Below are 22,263 nucleotides of genomic sequence, written 5' to 3' on the forward strand. Positions count from 1 at the left end.
GGCAATAAGCATTTGCATGTGCTGTTAAATATAATTTCCACCAGGTGCATGAAGCACATGAGTGATTGTAGATTAGGAAAAAAAAGAAAGTGCTTTTTGCAGCATGGACACCCCTCCTCCAATTATGTGGCGGTGCTTTGAAGAGTTACATGCCCTCCACAATTGCCAGGTGGTGGTATTATTACCGCCTTCACCGTTCCTCATCACGGCCAAGGTTGCACATGAAACCATTACAAAGGGGTATTTTCCCCTCCATTTTCTCTCATCTCCCTGGAAATCCATGGTTCATTTAAGCCTGCGGTGTTCAGCATACACTCCAAAGAACCCCGGGGTTCCAATACTAAAATCAAAGAAAGCTCGTCTTCCCAATTCGCAGGGAGAAAAATAAGCAAACGAGGAGAAATTTCTCAACGTTAAGTTTTATTCCGTAATTTTCCTTGTCCACGTGCGGCACTCACTACCTTTAGCTTGCTGGTAACTACCAGAGATAACAGAGCAAACGGGCAAGCCATATTACCGCACCGTTCCCACCGGACTGGGCGCGTGCCGCTAGCCCACTTCATGCTGATGGGGGTAAGGCCAGTCTGCATCTGTGTGTCTTTCTCCCCACTGTAATCTCACGTCTCCCTGCATATCATGGACTATACAGCTCTAGAGTCTCTGCTTCACCCAAGACTTGGCCCCTGGGAGCTCGCAGTAAATGCTTGCTGTAAGAACGAGCAATAAGGATGCCTATAATAATAATAAGAAGAAGATAAACAAGCAAAACACAAGACAAGTGTTGGCAAGGATGTGGAGAAATTAGGACCCTTGTACGTTGCCGGTGGAAATGCAAGATGGCACAACCACTGTGGAGAACCTAAGCAGACTCCTATATATCCATGTTCACAGAAGGATTATTCACAAGAGCCAAAAGGTAGAAACAACCCAAGTGTCCATCAAGGGATGCATGTCTAAGCAATATGCGGTGTATGTATATAATGGAATATTATTTGACCTTGATAATAAAGGAAACTCTTATACACACTACAACATGGGCGAATCTTAAGGACATCATGCTAAATGAAATAAGCCAGATACAAAAGGACAAATATTGTATGATTCCACTTATAAGAGGTATCTCACATAATCCAATTCATAGAGTCAGAAAGTAGAATAGAGGTTACCAAGGTCTGGGAGGAGGAAGAAATAAGGAGTGAGGGTTTCATGGGTTCAGAGTTTCAGTTTGGGATTGTGGAAAGTTCTGGAGACGGGCCGTAGTAATGGTTTCACAACAATGTGAGTGTACTTAAGGCCACCGAACTAGACGCTTACGAGTAGTTAAAATGATAAAGCTCGTGTTATGAATATCTGACCACAATTTTCAGAAGAATGAGCAGATGCGTGTCAATAGCTAACAACATTCTCTAGTAAGCATCTGGCTTCCAATAGCCCCATCACCCAGCCATCTTTAGAAACTTGAGAATGAAGTTGCTAAGGTACGAGATGTGGGTATTTTAAGCCTACCTACAGTCTCTGAACGCTTGAGAGTGCCTTTCCTCGCACTATTGCCCCAGTATGAGCAGCGCTTTGCAGGAACCAGCACTGTAATGTTTGCCTCGCTAATGAAGCAATGTGGCATTTCAATGTGTATGAGAACTTCCTTAACTAACGGATGTGCTGAGCAGCTTTTAATGGGATTCTTGTCCATTTCCCCCCTTTTGTTTTTTTACTTGTGCATATTCTTTATTGGCTTTTTTCATACTTTGTCTTATTGATTTATATGAGCTTTAAAGACTTAAACGTTAAGGAAATTCACCTTTCATGCATCACGTGTGTTGCAGATAGGTGCCCCAGATTTGTTTACTTTACCGTGTTTTAGCTCCTCTGTGTCCAACACAAATTCGGAATTTTTATTTCTCTGTATGTGTCTTTTCTTTTATAGCTGCTGGGTTTTCTATCCTACTCAGAGAGGTTTTTCCTCTTCCAACTCTAAAAACAAATTCATTCAAACTTTTAGACTATCTTTGCTCTGTTAATTCAATAGTGTGCCAGTAGTGTTGCCTTGAGTGGAATAAAATACAGTCGAACCTTGGTTTGCGACCATAATTCATTCCAGAAACAAGCTTATAATCTAAAGCACTCACATATCAAAGCGAATTTCAAGAACCATTGGCTCAGTTGTGATCACGTGACATTTGGCCCCATGTACTGCTCATATTGTGACATCACTCATTTATCAAGTTAAAGTGTATTAGAAATGCTTGCTCATCTGCAAAACACTCGCAGAACAAGTTACTTGCAATCCAAGGTTTTACTGTATAAAAATAGTGAATGAGAATGTTAAGACGAGCTATTGAAACGGAAGTGACACAACTGACCTTAGGCCAATTGATTTTTAACATGCCTGCCAAAACAATTCAATGGGAGAATACCATTTTCACAAGTGGTACTGGGACAACTGGATAGCCACATACAAAAAGTGAAGTTGGATCCCTTCCTCACACCATATGAAAAAACCCACTCAAAATGGACCATAGACCTACATATAATAGCTAAAACTATAAAACTGCCAGAAGAAAACATAGGAATAAATCTCGGTGCCCTGGGGTTAGGCAATAGTTTTTTAGCTATGACACCAAAGCACAAGAGACAAAAGAATAGCACAGGTGACAAAAAAAAAAAAAGATAAATTGGAATTCATACAAATTAAAAACTTTTGTGTTTCAAAAAACATCATAAAAGTGAAAGTATAACCCACAGAATAAGGGAAATTACTTGCAAATCACGCATCGATAAGAAATGTGTAACAGGAAGATACTATTTCACGCCCACCAGAATGACTAAAGTTAAAAAAGGCAGACAAAATACCAGCCCACAAAAGCACTGACGAACAAAATGAAAAATAACAAGTTTGGGCAAGGATGTGGAGAAACTGGAGTTTTCCAGTCACCGGTGGTGGAGTTGTTCAATGGAACAGCCACTTTGCAAAATAGCTTGGCCGTTCCTCAAAATACGAGACATAAAGTTAGCGTGTGAGTCAGCAGTTCCACTGCGAGGTAGATGCCCAAGACAAACGAAAACATGTGTCACGCGGAAACTGGTATGTGAATGTTCACGGTGGCGTTATCCATAAGAGTCAAAAGATGAAAATAACCCAAATGTCTATCAGCTGATGAACATACAAACAAAATGTGGCATATTTATACAATGGAATATTACTCAGCAGTTAAAAAAAAAAGCAGTACTCATGTTACAACACAGATGAACCTTGATAACATCATGATTTTTGAAAAAGGCCAGTCACAAAAGACCACGCATTGCATGATTTCATTTATTCGAAATGTACAGAATAGACAAATTCATGGAAAGGGAAAGGAGCCTGGTGGTTGCTTAGGGCTGGGTGCTCAAGTCATGGCTAATGGGAAGTGACCGCTAATGAGTATAGGGTTTCTTTGGCGGGGGTGATAAGATTGCTCTAAAATTAGACAGCGGTCATGGTTGCTCAACTGTGAACACAGTAAATTCCCCTGAACTGTATATTGTATGGGAGTGGATTTTATGGTCTATAAGTTGTAACTCAATAAAGTTCTTTTTTTAACTTTGTTTTAAAAAACAGGCAGTGGGAAATCGTCTGCCAGCTTCGGTGTTAGTCTTTCAACGTTTTGCACTTTTGAAATACAGTAAAACCTCAGATCGCGAGGAAATTGTTCTGCGAGTGTTCCACAAGATGAGCAAACATTTTTGATAACTTTTAGCTTGATCAACGAGCACTGTCTTACGATACGAGTAGTACATGAGGCCAAACGTCACATGATCGCAACTGAGCCAATGGTTCTTGAAGTTCACTTCGATACACGAGTGCTTTGGATTACAAGCACGTCTCTGGAATGAATTGTGCTCGTCAACCAAGGTTTTGCTGTATTTAATACAAATAATGGGAAACATACAAAGGAATAAGTGATAAAAAAAAAAAAAGGAATATGAGTGAGCAGAGGAAAAAAATCAGAAAATAGCACAGAGAGATAGTTCAGAGAAAGACTCAGGAAAAATCGTCTTTTCTTCCCTCTGCATGTACCAGTCCATGGATAAATGTGCCATCATCCAGGAGAAATATCAAGTTGGAAAGCAGAAAGCCACTGAAGTCTGTTACTGGGAGATGAGGGTGGGCCCAGTGAGTCAAGCCCACACAGGTGTCTAATCCTGCCCCCATTCTTTCCTGATGGGAAGCTCATTGCCAAGTGACTCAGCCACACTGAGCATATCTGTGTCCTTCTTTCTAAAAGGGAAATAATATCTATCTTCACAAGTATAGAGCTCAAACACTTGAAAATTGTTGATACATTATGAAATAGGAATATTATGACCATAAAATTGATTTTTCTTGGTTGCTGTGGCATGGGTGAAGGTTTCCAACTAGACTCTTTACTTCTTAACATGAGTCTAAATACGTCTAGAGCAGAGTAAGAAATTCATATCTATTTTCCAAATAAACCCTGATATAATTCAGGGCACCTGGGTGGCTCGGTCAGCTGCGTGTCCGACTCTTGGTTTCAGCTCAGGTCATGATCTCAGGGTTAAGAGCCCCGCACCGGGCTCCATGCAGACAGTGTGGAGCCTGCTTGGGATTCTCTGTTTCCCTCTCTCTCTCCCTCTCTCTCTGTCCCTTCCCTGCTCATGCTCACTCTCTCTCAAAAATAAATAAATAAACATTAAAAAAAAAAACCTTGATATCATTCAATCTAGTGGATCAAAGTTCTGGCCCAATCTTTGTAAGCCTCAACCAGTTATAAGCATTCTCTGGGCCACCATTTCCTTGCCTGTCAAGAATGAAGTGTTTCTACAGTCAGACAGTCTGGGGTGCCTTCCAGTTCTAAGTCAAATTATAGGTCAAATGTCACTTAGAAGTCAGAACCAGAACAAACTGATAATAACTAAAGACAATAGAAAGCCCTTGTTTTCCCGAAAGTGAATGGTCCCGTCACCACCACTCAGTTCCTGACCATTGGCTCGTCCCTTGTTTTCTTGGTGTCTTTCCTCTCATCTGTCCCCAGCCGGGGCCCCACCTTCAGGTGCAGACTCCTCCCTTAGCACCCAAACACAGCACCTGGCTGTGCTGAGCGCTGGCCACGATGCTCATTTTGTATGACCTCAGGCACTCTCCGCTCTCCGGGTGCAGAGGAACCCAGGTGTGCACGGCTTTTCGGTGAGAAAAGTTTCAGGGTCACATAAGCTTGGGCATCAACTGAATCGAAGATAGACAATTTGACTTCCGTTTCCTGATTTGGCCTAGGATGTCCCCTTTCCCTAGGTTCTACCAGACCAATCTCTGTGACCGTGGTGGCAAGGGAAACACCCAGCCAAAGAAAGCCCTGAAAGCAAACATTGACTGAGGCCTCCTGAGGGAGATTCATGGGAGGGAGCACACAAAACGCATCCAAAAGTTACTCCGGACCTTTTCACTTCTCAGTATTTTTTGAGAGACTTGGGACAAGAGGTGGGGGCCACCTACAGAGATCATCTTTGTCCCTTCTGGGCTCAACGCTGATAAACTCTACAGACCTTCACAAAGAGGAGGTGTGTTCTTTCTAGAGAAAGGAAAGAACGACGAGGTGTCTCCAACCCTCCATTCTGGATGCTGTTGGCCACTGGCTGTCCTATTTCTCCTTTCGTGCCACACGCAGAGCGAATGCAAGGGCGTCTACACACACAGAAGGCCTGGGCAGGGCAGTGTTTGCAGCAATGGGCCACCCCACGCTGGTTCCGTGGGTTCCAGGAATCAGGGAGGAACCCTGTTTGTACCCAGCCCTCACCAATTGGAGGCCAGAGACAGAAGAGGGGCTTTGATTCTGAGGCTCCCCCGGTGGGGGTCAGTGATCTATCCAGCCTTGCCACCACTTCCCTTGGGCACTGTGTCCACATCCCAGTTGCCCAAGTCGGCTCCGGTACCTGAGAGGGCAGCCGTGTCTCTTGCGGCTCTCTCTCCAGGAAACGCCATTCTTTCTCTTCCCTTCCTCTGATCAGCTCCGCTGGCTGGGACATCCAGGGCCGCCTGAGTCTCTGGGGAAATCGGTTCCTTCAGGAAGGTTTGGCTCTCAGTCAGTCCTGCACTCCCCTGACCCAGGCTTTCCACATTCTCCAAACTTCCTCCAGGGACCTGCCGGGAGACCTACTGTGGAAGCGTTTACTGAAACACGTATCGAGAGAAGGACCTTCTCTGCCTCCTGCCCGCATGCGGCCATGAAGTGCCCAGGCACCCTGACAGTGGTCGGCACGCTTGTCCACTCTGCCTCGAGGGTTCAGAGAGTGTGCCACGGACTCAGAGGCCCTGGTGGCCTACCGAACCCCTCCCCTTCCAGAGGGCCTTCAGCTTGGCCAACAAGGTGGGCATCCATCTTGTAACATGATTTCTTTGGTTTTCTTATGCAAGTGAATTAACATCATGCTACATAAGTGAAGCTCTTCATATGAAATGCCAGGTCTTGATTAGCATGATTACCTTCGTAAAGCAAAACAAAACAAAACAAAAAACTTCTGCTTTCTATCTCAACATCCTCTCCAGATTCTCTTTCTCTTTGGGGAGAGATTTCAAGGGCCGTCATGGCTCATTATTGGGTCAGTTCCCACCTCCTTGCTCCCTGGGGCCAATAGAAATGTTGAAGGTGCACTATTAGGAATTTATCCCAAGGATACAAAAATGCTGATTCAAAGGGGCACGTGCATCCCAACGCTTATAGCAGCACTATCGACAATAGCCACATTATGGGAAGAGCCCAACGTCCATCGACTGACGAATGGATAAAGAAGTTGTGGTATGGACACACAGTGAAATACTACTCAGCGATGAGAAAGAATGAAATCCTGCCATCGGCAACAACATAGATGGAACTGGAGGGTATTGCGCTAAGTGAAATAAAGTCAGCCAGAGAAAGACAGATATCATATGATTTCACTTCTATGTGGAATTTGAGAAACACAACAGATGAACATAGGGAAAGGGAAGGAAAACTAAGATAAAAACAGAGCGGGAGGCAAACCATAAAAGACTCTTAAATATAGAGAACAAACTGAGGGCTGCTGGTGGGGAGGTGGGGGGGGGAATGGGCTAGATGGTTGATGGGCATTAAGGAGGGCACTTGTTGGGATGAGCGCTGGGTGTCATAAGTGGGAGACGAATCACTGGCTTCTACTCCTGAAGCCACGACTACACCGTATGTTAACTAACTTGAATTTAAATTTAAAAAAAAAGAAATGTTGGAGATGCATTCTTGACTTCATTCTATGGTAATAATTTATAAACAACATCACTCGGTATGAGTCGAAAATCCAAAATAATCACTTCCCACACAGAGTTAGAATCCACACTGCAGTTAACGCCAACAAGGTGCCACATGGTAACTCAACAGCCCCACTGACTAGCACGCGCTGTGTCCCAGCACCTCGTCCCAGGCTTTACAGTAGCCCCCTTGTTTCCTCCTCTCGACAACCCTATTACATAGACACTACAACGATCAGATTCCATAAACGACAGAACCAAGGCACAGAGAAGTTCCATGCCTGCCCAAGATCACACAGCTATGAGTGGTGGAGCTAGAACGTGAACTCTGGAGGTATGGTTACAAAACCTGTGCTCGAAACCACTCTACTACGCCACCTTGAGTTCAAGAGACATCCCGGATCCCCAAGAGGAAGAGTAAAAGCTTTGAAAAGCCTATTAATGTTGAATGGATTTTTCTCAAAGGTGCCAAAGGGGAAATTACATTCTGAAGCACGCAGAAAAAAATCTTGAACACTTTCTTATCCCCAAATTAGTGGTCGCCTGACGCGTTTCTAAATTTTCACTGAGACCTCCAGACCACTTGGATCTCCCATCTGTTTTCCTTTTATGGAAAAATTTGGAGCATTCGGCTTCTTTCAAGTCTCCTGTTCACTTATTTTCCTGGTCATCAAAACAAAGCCACCAAAGGTATATTGGATTCAGCAAGGAAAGGATACAAATGTCATTTTATACTTTTGCATCTCGGTCCCTTGGTTTCTGCCCATTGATTCCATTGAAGTTGGAATCTCAAACACTACCCCACTGGAATTTTCCTGTTCTTCTTTCAAAAACACAAGATACGACCTTTTTGTTCCCTCTTACACCACCAGCCAGAAGATGACGATGCCCGTGGGCCACTCTTCCCCAGTTTCCAGGGCACCCCAGCTACCCATTGCTGCACCCTCATCCATGGCCCAAGGCAAGACTGCTGCTCTGTCTCTCCCTACGCTTTGGGGTGCAACACGTCTTATGTAAGTTCTACCATCAAGCCTACACCTCTGCTTCTTTCTCTATGAGTACCCCTTCCTTTTTAAATCCTTATTAATAGATCACACCCAGAGTGTTGATACAACTCACAGAATCAATAGAGCCATTGACCTACACTGGCTAGGTGGCCTCTTCTGTGGGCACCATGATTTTGTATTTAAAACCAAGACCATCACGTTGGCCCTGTGTGGATGCGTTGCCCGTTTAAGCAGCGCCAGGACCGGGCTGGAGAGTACCCGTGGGCCAGTGAGCCTGGGTCAGCTGAAAATCAGGGCCATCCCTCTGCCCTTGATGCATCCCGGCCATCACATCCCAATGGGGGACCTGGATTTCAGCCCTGGAATGCATGCAGGAAGCACTGACCTCTGAAGGTCATCTCTGTGCCCTCACAGCCACTGAAAAGGGTTTTCAGAAAAAAGAGAGTACCACATGTTAAAAGTTGACAGTGCCTGTGATTTATCACCTCCTTAGCAGGTGAGTCTCGACCTAGAGAGGCGCTCACCTTCCTGGGAGGGTTAAGTGGAAAGCTTTAGGGATACGGACATGTAGGGAGACATTTGGAGAACGGTATGCATTTGCCGTTTAATACAAACGTGTCTACATTGCAAAACTAAAAATGCACATATTTAAGCTACAGAAGACGTCAAGTAAAGGTGACAGCATTTTGGTGGGCAGGGGAAGGAGGAGGGAAAGGGTAAGGACACCAACCTGCCGTGGCAGGCGCCGGGCAGAAGCATTGTGCACTGTGCCTCACGCCGACCCCCCTGCAAACACGGGCGGGAACGGACCACATAACTCTGACTCCCTTCCCTACTCTGAAAAGTTTGAGGGGGGCCCGGGGGGCTCAGTCGGTTAAGCGTCCGACTCTTGATTTCGGGGCACGTCATGATCTCACAGTTCGTGAGTTTGAACCCCGCATCGGGCTCTGCGCTGTCAGCACGGAACCTGCTTGGGATTCTCTGGCTCCCCCTCCCTCTGCCCCTCCCCTGCCCCCTCTCGCTCTCTCTCTCTCTCTCTCTCTCGCTCTGTTTCTCACAATAACTACGTAAACATTTTTTAAAAGTTTGAACCATAATAGTATGATCCTTAACAGAATTGTTTTGAGAATTAAATGAGCTAATATATAGAAGCACTTAGATCAGTGCCTAGCACGAGGTAAACACAACGTCACAACTAACTTTTATTATCCTACTTACACTAATTATATATTATTAGGTTGTATGTACAGATAATATACATACATATAATACATGTTTGCGTGTGACATGTATAAATATACAACATCCATACATAAGATACATGTTATACGTCATATATAATCATAATTACAATATATACATATAATTAACCTGTATATAGATAATACGTATATAGGCTATTAACCTAATTATACTAATTGTGTCTTCTCCTGCTCTACTGTTTGCAAATGGAAATGATTTCTCGAAGCCATGCTGCCTGAAAGGTATGAAGGTTGCATCTTGAGGTTTGAACCCAAATCTTCAGAATCCAAATTCTAATCATTGCCACAGTCAGACTTTCTGTCACCTTCCCCCAAAACCATTCTAAATGGGGGCTTTAACTTCAATTAGCCACCACGTCAACCACCCAAGGCGTCGTTGTGGAGAGCAGAAAGCTCTTGGCTTGCAGTCAAAGCACCTGTGTCCCAGTGCTGAGTAACAGAGCTGGAGAAAAGCCTGCTGAGTTTAGGTGTCTGTCGCGGGCTTAAACAGGTGCCTGACATGCAGACAAAAAGTCAAGGCTGGGGGGCCTGGGTGGCTCGGGTGGTTGAGCATCCAACTCTTGATTTCAGCTCACGTCGTGATCTCCCGGTTCGTGGGATCGAGCCCCGCGTCAGGCTATGCAGACAGCGTGGAGCCTTCTTGGGATTCTCTCGCTGCCTCTCTCTGCCTCTCCCCCATGTGCTCTCTCTCTCTCTCCTCTCTCTGTCTCTCTCTCTCTCTAAATAAATAAATAAACAAACAAACAAATAAATAGAATAAACTTGTTTAAAAACTCAAGCCTGGAGATCTATCACAAGGAGTCATTTGTTGAGGGAGAGAAGGTTCCTGAAGCCCCAGGAATGAATGAAACGGGTCAGGAAGAATGGGTGGGTTGAAGGAGAAGCAGGCTGGAAGCACAGGATAGAACACAGGGCAGGACAAGGGACCTACTCGCAGATTCAGAAAATGCCCGATGCACCTTGATGTTGTCGGTCCAAGGCGCTGAGGTAGGGCCTAGAAGGAGAGCTCGTGTCCTCCCTTGCAATTGCCTTTTGCGCCTCCCGAGTAATACAGATTGGCTCTGAGATAAGCTATCTAGGACTTTCCATGTCTCTGCTGGCTGCGATCCAGCTTGGATTTGGCATTTCCCAGGGTGTTAACAACCATGTCTGTATTTGGGTTCTGTACTTATTAGGAGTTCTCTGAAAATAGCCTCTAGCAACTTCTGCTCTTTCCGAATGTGAGGCTGAAAACTCCTGCAGCTGAATATAATTTTCAACGCTTCGCTTCTCCTGGGAAGAATCAGGGTGGGGATTCACGGTGGTGCCTTCGAGGCCCAGAGCACAGCATCCTCTGGTCTTACGGGGGTCACGCCAACGGTAGAACGGCGCTAGGTCGTGCCTGGCGACTGCAGATTGCAGACTTCTGTAGCTTAGAACTTTAGCACTGGTCCTTACTCCCAAGTGAAGATTCGGGCCAGGTCATCAGCCACAAGAGAAAGGGGAGAGAGAAAGAGATTACTAACACTGAACATATATTCGAATGCTTCCAAAAATTATGTAGACAATAGAGTGCGTTGGGGCAAAGCCCCGCTAAAATGGGGAGAAAATCATACCTGAGGACCGTGCGTCCAGCATGTGATGACTTCATGAAATGTTAGGAGAGAAAGGTTGTAAGTCCACTTCTTGGATCAGACAAAAGTTTTTGACGTGTACTAGGACCCAGACACCGTTTGGGCATTTTCTGTAACAGTCCCCCGCGCTGGAAGAAAGGTTTTTAGCACCGCTGTCCAGATAAAGGAATCTGCTGTTCGGAGAAATTAAGTAGCTCCATCCAGATCACGCAGCTAGAAATTAATATAGTCGGGATTCAAACTCGGGTCTTCCCGGCTTCTCATGCCCATTCTTGGCTGGGAGATGCATCGAGCTGCACAGAGACACAGGGTCCCACATCGTAATCATATCTTCTAGAATGAGGCACGTGCACACATTTGCAAGAGAGCACACTGGGGACACAGCCAAGAGACCACTGGGTCAAGATGCAAAGATGTGTGAGTGGCCTATTTGACTCTGGGAGCAGAGAGGTCCGGCAGGTTGCTTATCAGCCCTTGAAGGCGCAGAATGAGCCACGAGCGCTCTCGAGAATATGGCAACGCCGCGGAGCGGAGGGATGGGAGCATCTGAGAGAAGATGACTTGCCTGCTGAGTTGAAACTGAGCACCTGTGCAGCGAAATGACAAGTTAGCTTATTATGTGGCCCCTGACTGGGCCACCAGGTGCTCAAGATATATGGTCGAACACAATTCTGGGTGGTTCTGTGAGGGTGTTTGGGATGTGATTAACTGTTTGTGTGTGGACTGAGTAAGGGGCATTGTCCTCCCTAGTCTGGGTGGGCCTTACACAATCAGTTGAAGGTGTGAGTAGACCATAAAGGCTGACAGTCCTGCGTAAGAGAGGATTCTTCCGGCCTGACCCACCTTCGAATTGGCGTTTGGGCCTTTTCCTGCCTTTGGGCTCAGACCGAAACACTGGCTTTTCCTGGGGCTCGAGCCTGCTGATCGACTCAACCTGAAGATCTTGAAACTTCTCAGCTCCCATAATTGCGTGAGTCGATTCCTCGTAATAAATCTCTTTCTATACATACGCATCCTGTTCTGTAGGTTCTGAAGGCCCGGGCTAATACACGATGACATCAGAATTCCAGCCTCAGTGAGGAATTGGTGATAGTCCCGAAATCAGAGCAGGTTTGGGGGCCAGTGGATTCAGTTCAGACATGAAATCTGAGGTGGGTGAGAGCTAGGAGAGAGTTGGATGTGTGAGCCAAACCCCCAGGAGTGAGATCAGGGATGAGACCAGAGACGTGAGGGCCCAAGCAAGTGTGTGACAGTTGAGGGCATGGGCTGGATACCCCCGGAAGAGGGTCAAGGACCGAGCAGTCTGCTTAGGTCAGAAGCCAATGACACACGCCCTGAGGAATGTGAACCTGAATGTATCCCCTCCAAGCACAGAAGATGTTTCTCCATTTCCCTGCCTGGGAACGGGATGAAAATTCCTAAGTCACCTTCCAGAGAGAGATTCTATGAGATAGCCCCACCCACAAAAAGTTAATCTCACCCATGTAAGAGGGCTGCCCTCTTACATGGAGCCCTGACCATTGTTCGGGATCCGCTCAGCATTTTCAGGCTCGCTCACTCGCTCTCTCTCTCTCTCTCTCTCTCTCTCTGCTTCATTTTGTGCTCCCTCAATATGCTACCACCTAATTTCCCCGGTCCCTGCCGTTCCAGAACATAATTCACCACTCCATTCCTAATGGATTTATCTCCTGCGACCATGGAGGACTTCTGTGTTCCGGTCCATTCCGATCACGGGGAATCCATCCATCAGACAGGACGAAGCGGAATTTGGGGGAACCTGCACTAAAAGAGATCTCCTTGCCTACATAGATTTAGGGGCAAGTGAAATCCTCCTAGGATCCTGAATACAGCTGTTTGAAATAGACACACTGTTTTGTTTTGCTTTGTTTTGCTTTTAAACGTTTATTTATTTTTGAGAGCGTGCGGGCGGGGGAGTGGCAGAGAGAAGGGGGGACGGAAGATCCGAAGGGGGCTCCATGCTGGCAGCAGAGAGACTGGCCTGGGGCTCGAACTCAACAAACCGCGAGACCATGACCTGAGCCGAAGTCGGACGCTCAACCGACTGAGCCACCCAGGGGCCCCTGCTGGTTTTGTTTTTGATGCGACAGGTTCTCTCTGCTGCTTTCCTCCTGGGCTCTTCTTATGGGAGGTGGCCCGCCGTCCGTCCAGTGGCACTTAACGACTGACAGAGCCCCTGCTCACCGGAGCTAAGGAGGCAAGCGAGGTAAGAGCCACCGGGCGTAAACAGGCACCTGCAGGGCCACTGGGGGGCTCCTGGGTGTCCCAAAGCCCTGTAACCAGCAGGTGGATGCCGACTCAGGCACCGCGTGTGAGTACGCAGGGCAGTCCGCACCACGGGCACAGAAGGTTCACCGTCCCGGCTGCTCGAGAGCCCACGCAGGTCCAAGTAACGACCTGGGTCGTACCCGTGAAACAGGGATCTTCCAGCTGCACCACATTCTAGACTCCAGTGCATCAAAGCTATCGGAGGCCGGCAGACCGTTTCTTTTCTTTGATAAATGACCGCGAGAGTGAATAATATTCAGGCTCACCCACCTCGAAGGCAGCTGTTCTCAGGATTAATTGGAAGGTTGGCCCGCGTAAGCCTCCCATATTTCTTTGGAAAGGAAAAAGAATCACGAAATCATGTGACCTTCATATTTGGTTCATGACTGGAAACAAATCTTCCCCGGCCACCGGGGCCAAGGACGCTTGCGGGGAAATGAAGCAGCGGCCGTGTTTACTAGGGCACTAAATTGTGTGATTAACAAACGTGATTGGAGGGACGGAGCAGGAAGCGTAGATGCCAGCGGGGATGTGCGGCCAGATTTCGGCACGTGGCCCTCCGCTGGTCGTCCCCAGGCTCCCCGAGAGAGCGACTGGGGAGGACATCCCGGAGCGAGGAGAAGGCTGAGGAAAAGGTGAGCACAGTGAGGAGGGATGGAGGGAGGGGCCGCAGAAACTTGGCAATTCCAGGCCACTGGGTCCATTCTTCTCTTCAGAGACAGGGAAACTGAGGCACGGAAGGGCAGCGACTCTTCCCAAGATCATACGTTCTTGACAGTCAGTGATCATTCTACGTTTGTGGTCAATTACAAACTGACCCAGAGTCACTCCGCCTTTCTTACTCCCCTTCCAACCACCCAAACACTTGGAACATGGACCCACGTGCACACACGGTAGAAAACGTAACGAAGGTATTTGAGGAAAAGATATACTGAGCTGAACTGAATTGAATCGGCGATGGCACACCGGCCCGTCATCATGGAGCTTTGCATGACCTTGCATTGTCTGGGCTTATTTGTTTAAAATGAGCCCTGGAGGGGCCCCTGGGTCGGTCAGGCATCTGACTCTTGATGGCGGCTCAGGTCACGATCTCACCGTTCCTGAGTTCGAGCCCCACGTCCGGTTCTGCGCTGACAGCACGGAGCCGGCTTGGGATTCAATCTCTCTCCCTCTCTTTCGGATCTTCCCCTGCCTGTGCTCGTGCTCTCTCTCTCTCTCTCAAAATAAATAAGTAAATATTTTTAAAAATAAATAAAATGAGCACTAGGTGTGATATGAAGTGACAAATCCCTAAATTGTACTCCTGAAACCAATATTATGGTAGCTAAATAGAAGTTCAATAAAAATTTCGGGGCGCCTGGGTGGCTCAGTCGGTTGGGCGGCTGACTTCAGCTCAGGTCACGATCTCACGGTCCATGAGTTCGAGCCCCGCGTCGGGCTCTGGGCTGACGGCTCAGAGCCTGGAGCCTGCTTCCGATTCTGTGTCTCCCTCTCTCTCTGCCCCTCCCCCGTTCATGCTCTGTCTTTCTCTGTCTCAAAAATAAATTTAAAAAAACGTTAAAAAAAATTTAAAAAAAAAAATTTGAAAAAAATTAAATTAAATTAAAAAAAAAAAAGCAGAAAGAACTCCCTGACCTTACCATCCAAGCCCAGAACTAGACACTTCTAATTAACATTTATCTTGTGCTTCTCCCATATACCAGCGTCTGTCTCCCCTCCCCCACCAGAGGTTGTCTTTCTCTGTGGGACTTATTTCACTTAGCATAACACTCTCCAGCTCCATCCGCGTTGCTACAAAGGGCCAGATTTCATTCTTTCTCCTTGCCACGTGGTATTCCATTGTGTATATAAACCACATCTTCTGTATCCATCCGTCAGTTGGTGGACATTTAGGTTCTTTCCATAATTTGGCTATTGTTGAAAGTGCCGTTATAAACATTGGGGTACGAGTGCCCCTCTGCATCGGCACTCCTGGATCCCTCGGGTAAATCCCTAGCAGTGCTGTTGCTGGGTCATAGCATAGATCTATTTTGAATTTTTGAGGAACCTCCACGCTGTTTTCCAGAGCGGCTGCACCAGTCTGCATTCCCGCCAACAGTGCAAGAGGGTTCCCGTGTCTCCACATCCTCGCCAGCATCTACAGTCTCCCGATTTGTTTGATCATGAGTTGCTTTTCAAAATGACTGCTTTTCCACTGCAAAGTAGCAGGAACACCACTGACCCATATTCCTTGCAAAACACGGAAATGTCAATTTTGCCAGTCAAATGGATCCCAAAAGGCATCTCAGTGTGCTCTCGATCTCCCTTTCCATACGTTTATTCATCCGATGTGTCTCCTCTTCTGCAAGAGGCCTGCTTGTGCGTTTGTCCGTATTTACTGGGGAGATTTTTTTATATTGGCACGAGGGGTTCTTACTCCTAGAGGTGGGCAGTTACTGATGTCACGTTTAGGTCCCCCTAGTTTGTAGCTTGTCTTTTCACTTCCTTGATGGTGTCCTTTGGGGATCAGAACTTCTTAATTTGAATGCAGTGTAATTTATCAATCTTTAATTTTGTGTGGGTGGATGGGATTTTTAACCCATAGCCAATCCTGCATCACAGTGTGCATTTCTTATCTTATTTTTAATCTCATAAACCTGGTGAGCAAGGCTTTAACATCATTTCATAGACGGGGAATCTCAGTATTGGAGGTAAGTCATTTGCCTGAGGGCACAAAGCCTATAGGGGTCTGAGTGAGGACTGAGCTCGGGTCTCCTGATCAGCAGGATATCTCAGCCCCACATGGCCTCTCCCTGCTGTGCCAGGAATTTATCCATTCATCCTCACAAGAAACACTCAGTGTAGGGTCTCCTGTGCATTATCCATAGTGCTAAGTCCCGAGGGCAAAGAAACGGAGTGTCATCTGTACCCTTGAAAAGCTTCTATCAGGACTGTGCCCAGAAAAGGCTTTTGATGAGACAGCAGAGTTCAGACTTAAAGGAAGAGTAGACCTCATTCAAAGTGCGGAGAGATACAGAGGGAACAGGAACATTCTAGGCAGGGGAAGCATGGGCAGCGGTCAATAGCAGGCTGTCTGTGTGGGGCAGGGTGAGGGTCGTGGAAACGGCGGCCGGACCCACAGACAACGGTCCGATTGTGAGCAGGATGTGTCACACTAACTGACAGGGACTTTATCCTGTAAGTAACGCATCTTTGACTTTGAAGCTCTGAGATCTGGCCTGCAGAGCCACCTTATCCCCCAAATTCCTTCTGAGACCTCCTTCTTGAAGATTTCTACCTGGCAGAGAGGACACCCCTTTCTCCGGTCCTCTGCGCCCAAGGGCTTGTCCCCCGTGACACATCCTGAGATTTGGTGAGCAAAGCTATCATCCTCGCTTACCAAGAAATTCATAGAGTCCCATCCTTTCTACCCTGTGACCATCGTCGTCATGGACCATCCGGTGAACCCTTGTGGAGACGGTCAACCTCAATGGCAGCCTGCAGAACAGACAACAAGGTGGAAAGAACGCAAGCCGGGGGGGGGGGGGGGGGTTCGGTTTCCGGTGCTTCCTCTAACAACCGTGTGACCACGGGCAAGTTTCTTCATCCCTCTGTGATCATTTCCGCTCACTGTCCTGAGGACTTGGGGAGCTACCGAACATGTCTAAAGCAAAGGGAACATCCAGCGGATGTCAGCTGACTCCTCGCCATAACAGAAGTTCAAGATCATACCCTCGAGGGACATGTAATCTAGACAGAGAAGAAATCCCCTATTGAAACCAATTCCAGAGACACTGAACGTGGACCCTAAACAAGAACTCCTGCATGAGGAGAGATGATGGACCCAGCAGCCTGGACTCTGAACCCCAAGCGGCAGCATCCTTGGCATGGGGGGTGGGGGAGCGGGGGAGGTCTTTGACCCTGAGATTCCGATGGCCCCGGGGAGGCCCCCGGCAATCACAAACAGGCTGGGTGAATTGCACGTGGCCCTAAAACAAGGGGGGAAACCTGAGAACAAACAGTTCTCATCTTCCAGAATCCTCCTTCACCAGAGAGTTGTCCAGTCTTCCGGTGATAACAGCAAGAATCACAATAAAAATAGATCTAATGCAGAGGAAGTGGGACGGACCGCTGGCAGGTTTCAGAGGCCCTCGACTGGACGTGGAGACACCCAAACGCTCAAAATAACCTCAAACTGTGCTTTCTCTGACAACCGCTTGAATCTGCTTAGAAGAACTTTTCGGCTGAAGGTAACGAGTCATGGAGGAGAGTCCTAATAGAGAACAGACGGAAACTTCCCTTCAGTCCCACACGCACACATTCGCAAGCGTGAACCTCTGAAGTTGGGAGAAAGTAGAAACCAGGACAGGTAGTAGCTAGACGTGGAAAGCGGCCAACTGAGCCAAAGTAGGAGAAGACGATGCAAAATACACTTGTTCTCTTCCGTAGGGAGGATGGTCGCAAGAACGTTCCCTCTACTAAGCCGTAAACCAAGACTCAACAAATTCCAAATGAACTGATTTCGAACACTGGGTGGAAGAGGCCCCACAGCGCAGTTCTCCACCTGCTTCTGATGGGTTCTCCCCAAAAGTTTTAAAAGACAGACCCCCCAGTTCTGGGTCATTTTTTTTTCCAGCTTGGGATTCCCATAACACGCAGGTGCTAACTAAGCATTCGGCTGCCCCGTCTCAGCACGCCACAGGATTTCTCCCAGAAAACGCCTCTGTCTCTGGCTCAGAGGCCCCGGAGGAGACAAGCCTCCAGCATCTCCCGTGGGGTGGGATTTATCTTATTCAAGACCTTCTCACGCTTTCTCTAAATTTAGCAGCACTGATGGGGAAAGCACATAATCTTCTAAATTCCTGTCTTTGTGTATAACATGAGGGCATGGGGCAGAGAAATAGCTAGATGTGTCAAGAACTTTGTATCCCTCCTTACCCCTGCCTCTGACGGGATACAACATCACATTTTGCAACTTCTCATGCTTGATTACTTTGCCGCTGGGGCTCTTTGTCGGCTTTTGCAATTTTGTTCTTCGGGTGGGTCCTCGAGAGACGGAAATCCTGCACTCCATCCACCACCATGGCCTGGAAGTCCCTGTATCAGAAAAAAAAAAAAAATTATTAAGAAGCTTCTCTATCCCCTAGCCTAGGCCGGCCTTGCTGGAAATCAAGGATAATTAAATAAGATCCAGCCTCAGGAGTCTTTTTTGATCTAACAGTTAGTTATAAAGACACGGTCAGAAGCTACAGTGTAAATAGGAGATATTTATAGAGAATGATAGAAGTGAAGAAATGGCTTCTTAGGGAAAATAACAAACTGTACCCTTCCAGATAGTATCATAGTAACAATCGGTACCACATCTCAGATTTCAAAATGCTTTCACGGTCATGAGCTCGCCTGAACCTCACCCAGCCCGGCGACCTACACAGAGTAAGAAAAACCAAGTGACTCACCTGACATCCGAGCCAAGGGTATGGTAAACCTGGAGGTGTCAGGGAGGGTCTGGAAGGAGATGAGCTAAACATTCACCAGGAGCTCAACCAGAGAAACCCATACAAGAAAAGGCTGATTCACACAAGTGTAAGCTGGGTGAGATATTCATTCATCAAGCAAAAGTGAACCGAGTGCATGTTGAGTTTTTGGTGAAAGAGTCAGTTCTGTTGCATCCAATAAGCTTTCCCAATGCCAATGGGACCGATTATATTATAGGACATTTTCAGGAGTAAAACAGTTCCATAAGTTCCACAAAAAAGTTGCATGTTTCAGAACAAGAGAAAGTCTGGAATGTCTCTGGCAAAACAGGTCGTAGGTCCCAGGGGAGGCTCACCCTAGCTCAAACACAGCCTCCTCTTTTTACTACTGGATCCGATTCCAGACTCCATTGCTCACTAGAGAAATTAGGTAGAAGATCCGATGAGGTGCCGTGCGGGCCACTGAAAGGCAGAAGTATCTGATGGCTGATTTTTGAGACTCGTGACGTGACGGTCAGAGGTTAGACGTGGAAGAACAGGCAGGGCAGGTCTTTGGGGTTCAAATTCCAATTTGTCAAATCTGAAGCAGGACCTACACATTCAGAATCATAAGAAATATTGGAACGTAGTAGGTGCTTAATTTTTAAAAGTACATATTAGTTCAGTAAGGGCGTGGATTCATTTGCGAGGGCTGCCACAAGAGAGGACCACAGACCAAGTGGCTTGGACAACAGAAACGTATTTCCTCCCAGGGCCAAAGACAGAGATCCTCAACCAAAAGGTTGATGGGATTTCCGAGGCCGATCTCCTTGGCTTCCGAATGGCTAAATACAACACGATGTTTCTCTGAATGAGTGAGTCAGCATGAATGAGGAAAGAAAAAGTGATATAAAAGCTTCCTACTATGGACTGAACCCCAAAATTCACATGTTGCAGCCCTAACCTCCAGGGGAACTATATTTGGGGATAGGACCTTAACTTAGGTAATTAAGGTTAAATGAGGTTATAAGGATGTGGCCCTAATCCAATGAAACTGGTGTCCATTTGAGAAGAGGAAGACACTAGAGAGGCTCACCAGTGAGAAAAGACTGTGTGAGGACACAGGAGAAGATGGCCGTCTGCCAGCCGGGAAGAGACGCCTCAGCAGAAACCAGCCCGGACACACCTTGACCTTGCACTTCCAGTCTCCAGAGCTGAGGAAATAAATGTCTGTTGGTTAAGCCCCCTCGGTCTCTGGAGTTTTTTATAGCAGCCTGAGCTGACTTAATACACTTCTTTTCTGAGGTCATTTGCCAAAAAAGGAAACCTAGGTTTTCCCCTGGTTGGGGATTTTAAGTTGGGTTCTCTACAATGTATCCAAAAGTTGAAAACGAAAAAGGGAAAGTAGTCCAACATGATTGTATTTGGATGTGTGTGGGACTATGTGCTTACAGCCACAGGGGTACTTTCTTCCACAAATACTTCGTAAGAGAATTAGCCATGAGCCAGATATCATCATGTATCATCAAATGCAATCCTTTCTTCTTCCTCAAAATGCTACTAGTGTTAGGAATTGACATCTCCGTTTTTAAATTTGAGAAAGAAAGAGCCTCAGAGACTTCATGCGACTTGGCCAACCAAGGTCAGGCATCTGGTAGAACTGGGTTTTGGAGGCAGGTCAGGTGGATTCCAAAGACTTCACACATACCCAGGACCACGCTCTCGTCTTCACGATAGAAGAATCGCAAACCCTTCGCTCCTACAATGTGCCTGGGTCCGTTCTGAGAGATTTGCCCATTTAATTTAAACTTACACATTGAATTAATGTTTAAAACCCATTTGATCTGCATGCAACCCATTGAGGTAGATACTTTTATTATCCCATTCTGCAGATGAAAAATGTGAGACACGGAGGGGCTGAGTGACCCAGTGTAGGTCATACCCTGCATCTCTTCATATGGGCTGAGGTGACATCTGTCCTCAGCTTGGGGGCCACATGGCCACGATCTGCTGCATTTTGGCTCCAATGGAGGAGAAAGAATCCCATGGGAGATGAGGGTGGGGGGAGGGAGAAAGCTCCCAAATCCTTTCCCTTCCTTGGATCTCACTGCCCTGATTTCGACTCACCAGCAAAATAGACGAGACTAAATGTTAGGATGTTTTTATCCGCATAGAGATTTTTCTCCAATGAGAAGAAAGCTAACTCCTACTTCGCTCCTCTTTTGACACAAAATTTGATTTCAATTACCCAAAACTTTTCCTAGTTCGCTTTGTTTCTTTTTAACAGAGATCTTCTTTGTAGTTGAGAAACCCGCCAACAGCCAAGTACGTCCGGCTTCAGAAAGCCCACCGTGATCTGTGGCTTCTGAGAGTCACGGATCACCACCCCCGTTGACTTCCGTCTTGCGGAGCGGTCAGGGGACCCGAAGGGAGAGGCTGCCTGCTTCCAAACTTCTATTACGTCATCCTGATGGAATGTGGACACAGGGACTTTGCAGGGACTTTACGCTTAAGCCTTGTTTTATTTAAGTTTATATCGTTCTTAGAGACTTAAATCTCATCCACTGTTGCTTGGAATCCAGGCTTCAGTTGGATTATGGCAAAGATGCAGCAGACTTATCCTCCTAAAAGCTGAGCTCGGGGAATGGTTAAAGCCATCCTGCCCCAAGGCTCAAAACGAATCCTTCAGCTCGTTACATTTTAAAGATCGCCAGCAGTCAGCAGGCTTTAGATTTATGTAACCGAAGTTATATGCAGGAACAGCATGTGCTGGTTATACAACAAATGCTCATGCGAACTGGTTAAAATAGGACAGGTAAATCCCATGTTGAAACCCGGAGCACAAAGGCTCCCAACAGCTTTAAATATCTGTTGTTTTCATTCGTAACAAGGGGATCATCGTTTCTCCGTCCTCTCCACTAATAACAGACATGACCGAGTGTCCACAAAATGCCACGCACCTCACCATGGCTCAGCAGCAAGAGCAAAGGCTTTGCAGTGAGGTCAGGCCACTTCGTATGTGACATTCAGCAGGTGTCCCCGCCATGGTTGGCCCATCCATCAAGCCTTGCAGAGCCAGTGGGAGAATTAAATGGAAAACATTGCCTGACACAACGGGGGTGCTCAACAGGGGATCGCTTCCTAGCCTGCTGCCCCTTATCTGATTTTATTTACTCCTCTTGGCAAGCCGGAGGAGAGGTGTTATTCCACTCCCCAATTACCAGGTGAGGAGGCTGGAGCCTGCTGCCGAACCTGACCATGTTCAGAAGCGGCAGGGGGCGGAGGGGGGACTTTTATGCTTCGCTCCTAAGAGGCGTGTCTCAACTTTACAAGGGCACAGGCTGTCCCATTTGTGGTTTGTGCGGGTCTTTTGACGTCTCTTTTCCTTCTGGCCGCCTGCCATTTGGC

General features: G+C 46.9%; 1 long non-coding RNA gene across 2 annotated transcripts in view; it reads right to left on the bottom strand.

Annotated features, from left to right (window-relative positions):
• Positions 1–9,446: 9,446 nt before the first annotated feature.
• LOC109268395 (uncharacterized) overlaps positions 9,447–22,263 on the bottom strand; it is a 34,812-nt gene continuing 21,995 nt past the window's right edge. Inside the window, exons 4-7 of one of the 2 annotated variants that reach the window (XR_002080634.2) lie at positions 18,341–18,499; positions 16,803–16,900; positions 11,120–11,724; positions 9,447–10,960 (exon numbers count right to left, since the gene is read on the bottom strand). This is a non-coding gene — a long non-coding RNA (uncharacterized LOC109268395). Of the gene's footprint in view, positions 11,725–16,802; positions 16,901–18,340; positions 18,500–22,263 lie in introns of both variants that reach the window. The other variant, XR_002080629.2, reaches the window with a different exon arrangement.

The sequence above is a fragment of the Panthera pardus genome, unplaced genomic scaffold, assembly GCF_024362965.1.
Source record: "Panthera pardus isolate Hobbes unplaced genomic scaffold, ASM2436296v1 HiC_scaffold_26, whole genome shotgun sequence".
NCBI classification, from domain to species: Eukaryota; Metazoa; Chordata; class Mammalia; order Carnivora; family Felidae; genus Panthera; species Panthera pardus.